At 35.1% G+C, this 4,455-nt stretch overlaps 1 non-coding gene across 1 annotated transcript; it reads right to left on the bottom strand.

Moving 5' to 3' along the window:
* Window positions 1-4,012: 4,012 nt before the first annotated feature.
* On the bottom strand, window positions 4,013-4,115 carry LOC113284747. Its single transcript, XR_003328364.1, has one exon. It is a non-coding gene; the product is annotated as a U6 spliceosomal RNA (small nuclear RNA).
* Window positions 4,116-4,455: the final 340 nt, after the last annotated feature.

Below are 4,455 nucleotides of genomic sequence, written 5' to 3'. Positions count from 1 at the left end.
ATTTAATCGACATGGAAAGTAGGTGTACATAGTACAAATACCAAAGTCATTCGTGAGTCAGTTGAGTCACAATACGTGTACCGGTTTGCATGCTACAAATACTACCAAGTTTCGGAGTTACACAAAACAAATTGGGTACGTGTACCAGTTTTACCATAAACACTTACCGAGTTCCACAGTTAACATAACAATTCAGGTACGTGTACCAGTTTGCATATCTTTAGACTTTAACTGATTCTAGAGTCCACAAAATTTTTCTGGTACGTGTACCGGTATGGATACCAAACTGGTTCCGTAAACACAGTTCCTTAACGGTTTGCACACAGGTATGTGTAACGATCTGATTCATGAGTTAGCATATTATATTCAAGGTATGCATAAGAATATACATACCAAAAATATGTATGTCGACATACAACTACTCTGTTATGTGTACGAGTACATGTAATACTATTCCGAATTTATAACAGTCTTCCCAGTTTCTAAGACTGAAGTCATACTGTCTTACATCCGAATTTACAGTAGTTCTATATTTTTCTCTAAATCGATTCGAAACATTACAAAATAACATCAATGGCACATATCATTGTTCCAGGCTATTTCAGAATGATAAAACTTGAATCACGATTTTGAACAACAAATTGTTCCTTGATCTAAATTCGTCAAGTATGAACAAATGTTCATTAAGCTTAGTCATTATATTTCGAGAACTAATTACAAAGATATACTTGACTCGAAATTCTTGTTTATGCATGATAGTCTAATTAGTCATGTGACACAGTCTCATAAATAGAAAGATGAATATAACTTGAGATATAGGTGGTTCAATCTTCACTTACCATTTGTTGAAGAAGTTCTCCAAAAGTTTCGGTTGATCTTCGCCTTCAAATGGTAAAACACAATGATGACTACCGTGATGTGTATCTCTACTACACTTATATCCTAATTCGAAACTTAACTAATTATAGACTAGAAATCAAGATAAAGTTTTGATAACAAGATTGCGGTAGCAACACTTGTGAGCTCAACAGAGCAATGCTATAACAACTAGTAGTTGGCGAACCTGGTTCACGAACCGTTGCCAACTGAGTTCGGTAGTCTATTTAGGTTGACGAAACCAGTTCACGAACCGTTGCACCATGACTCGTGAATAAACCTACGGATCACGAACCGCTCTACCAGCTGTCCCAGTTTATATTTTAGCAAATGCTCAAAGACTGTGTTTTTAATATGTTTAGCATTTATAGAACTCTCTTAAACACTTCGAAGACTTCATTGATCATTTAAACACTTATGTGTGTGCATCATGGTTACAATCTTAGGTGTTTAAATTAACAAAAAATTGTTTTTAGTTCTTTGGATAAGTTGCCAAACCGAACCTCCATTATACACGTTTCTAGAACCGGTCTGTATAGTTTTCTATTGTATTTGTCAGGAATTGTGTTCGCTTGATTCTCAAGTTATCTTAGCTTGAATTTTAAGAAAACTCTGGTCTTGGAAAAACTATAAATAGAGATGATCTTTCGACTGTGAAATTCAATCCCTGGGACTTTGTATCCTAGTTGATTCTATATTCGTCCTCTATTGACCTAGATTTCCTTTGGGAAACATAATTGGGTCTACGACAAAAAGACTTCACTTTGGGGAGTCGTGAATCTAGGTCCGACTATCTTTACCTCGGTAGTTCATGTATCCTGATCCTTCTTTTTTGTTATCGAGGTTTTCATAATCTCTTTCAGGAAACATATATAGTAATCATAAAGTTCTTTCCTTTTTAGACTTTGTGATTCCTCAAGATAGATATCTGAAAACTAATCTTAATTGATTTTTCGAAGATTGTTCTTGAGAGGTGATCAAAATATAGACTGCTCTTTAGGAGTTGTAAATTTCGGATTTGTGAGGTTTGCCAGCTTTGTATATTGCAAACAGATTTCCCCACCTTGATCTTTGATCTAAACGGGTTGAGTCTCAACTACAGTCCAGTCTGAAGTATTATAGTGGGCTAATGTTTGTAGCAGCTTAATACAGTTGGTGTTCAATTCTGGATGAAGTCTCGGGGTTTCCTAGTATTGCGGTTTCCTCGTTAACAACAATTTTGGTATCTTGTGTTTTTCTTTTTTCGCATTCTATTGTTTATCTTTATAATTGGATTTACACAAGTTTGTATGTATTCAATCTAAATATACATGTCCACTTAATTGTAATCGATTACAAGACTTGTTTGTAGAATCTGTATCTTTAAAAATAGATAACAAGTTTAATCACTTGGAAAAATTCCGATTAGATTATCTGGATACAACTAAATTGATCTTGGATATTGATTTTTGAGATCGTCTAAGTACTCTTCTTAAAATCAGGTTCACAAACTCTGTGTATATATACATACTGGTTGAGTAGAGGTTGATGTAAAACTCTCTACATATATATTTCCAAGGATATTTCAGAAGTTCTACCTGCTATTGTATTCAGTTTTGTCTACACAGGTTCCCGAACGAAAAAGTTGGGTGTATTTGGTATTTCCCGCATTTTCAAATATCTTCTAATTTACCCCAAGGACTGCACACCGATTGAATAATGCTTAACTTCCACAAATTTATAGAAAGTCCTCTAATACCGATCCAGTGGCTATCCTCAGTATAGAAATTCTTTTTTAATAAAAGAAGTCTCTGGACTCCATTGGCTTAATGAGAGGCACGTTAAACTTGTATTGTTCAGCAAAGAAATTAAAAGTATCAGGTGAATTTTCTTAAAAAAAATCTTAGTTTTCCAGTTATACTCGTCAGCTTAAAATTCCAAACCAACCAAAATGCTTTGAAATTCCACCTGCTATTTTGTTCCATCCATTATGAGAGTAGTGAACTACTACTGATATTCCTAAAGAGCAAAACTCACCCTTTGGAGACTGACCAACTATAGGATATTGATAAGACGCTTGAACCTTTGGAGAATGAATTGGAATATCTAGTGATGTTGTAGAATTATTCGGCATAAAGAAAGATGTACAAAAAGTACTCCAAATAGAACCTTCACTACCTTTGAGAATACAAATAAATCTTTGCTTTGAGTATGAAGAAGTTATCATAATCTTCAAGTAGTTTCCATTTTTGTTAGAGAGCATCTCAACGAGGAGTATCACTTGATGAAATCTTCGGGACCATTTTTGATTTGTTTGAATCTTTGCCGCCTCCAAAGTGATGATGGAAATCTAACTAACGGTATCAAAGGGGATTTTTTTTTCTTTTGATAAGAAAAGCCTTAGATTAACTTAAAAATCAAAACAAACTTGGTGCTGATAATTTTGAGCATAGTTGCTCAATCTATCCTGATCTAAAAGATGAAAAATACAAGACGGAGGGTAACCCACATAGTTACAGGTAGTTGTTGCATTAGCAGAAGCAGTAGCTAATGCAATTGTTGCCTGGTTTGCAGAGTTACTAACTGAAGAGTAAATAAAATGTCTTGAAAGAGGAGAGAAAAATAAATTATTTGGAGTTCTATCTTCCCACAGAGCTTTATCTTGCCAATGCATACTACTTGGGAGATCCGAAATGAGTCTGGTGAGGTTGGTGTTGTTAGCTTCAATGTTGATGGTGGTAGCTTGAAGTTGTAGACCCCATTTCCGCCCCTCGAGAGCCGCTAGCCCCTCTCCAACATCATTGTTCAGCACCGTGAAACCCAGAATCTTCACTTCCCTGCAATAACCCAAAGAATTTCTCAGAAGATCCGATATTGTTTCCTTTGTACCTCTCTAAAATTTCCAAATATTTTGATTTACCATTGACAATCCAAGATAACTCAAAATATTTTCGTTCCAATAGAATAATTGAAGAGAAGACCTTGATCTCAAACACCAATAAAAGAATAAAATAAAATAAAAAGTATAAACTAAGAAAAAACAATAACATAAAGAAACTCCACTAGCCAATAAATCCTGATCCCAGAAGAAACATGATAAACATACATCAATGTTTTTCGAATTACAAAACGTACTCGTTGCCGGTTCTCAGCAGTCAATTTTTTTTGGGCCATTTCCCGATTTGTGTGTCATCCTTGTGCGGGGCCATACTAATCTTCACTTTATCATTCCAATTTTATTGTATGTACCGGAAGGGAATAGTTAGCCGTAGAGAATGTCAATGTCACTTTCAGTGAGAAATAAAATTGTCAGAGAGATAAAAACAGAAGGTGTGTACTGTCAGTTATGTGTATCCGACAGTTCGGCTAAGTAAAAGTTATTCTGTCAGCTCCGTCCAAGAGTCCAAGACAGACAAGGAACAGTTACACTATTAGTTCTTGGGAACTGACATGATTTGGGACGGACTTTACTATTTTGGGTACTTTTGGTAGATAATATGACCACCAGCTCCATTTTCTTTTTTGAAGCATCCACCAGCCACAGTGGTTCAGTCGGAGTTTGAAAAAATAAATAAAAAAATTAAATTTGTCCTAATAAGT

Source organism: Papaver somniferum, chromosome 5 (assembly GCF_003573695.1).
Source record: "Papaver somniferum cultivar HN1 chromosome 5, ASM357369v1, whole genome shotgun sequence".
Lineage (NCBI taxonomy): Eukaryota > Viridiplantae > Streptophyta > Magnoliopsida > Ranunculales > Papaveraceae > Papaver > Papaver somniferum.
The sequence above is the reverse complement of the archived record's forward strand: the minus strand, read 5'-3'. Positions and strand labels throughout refer to the sequence as shown.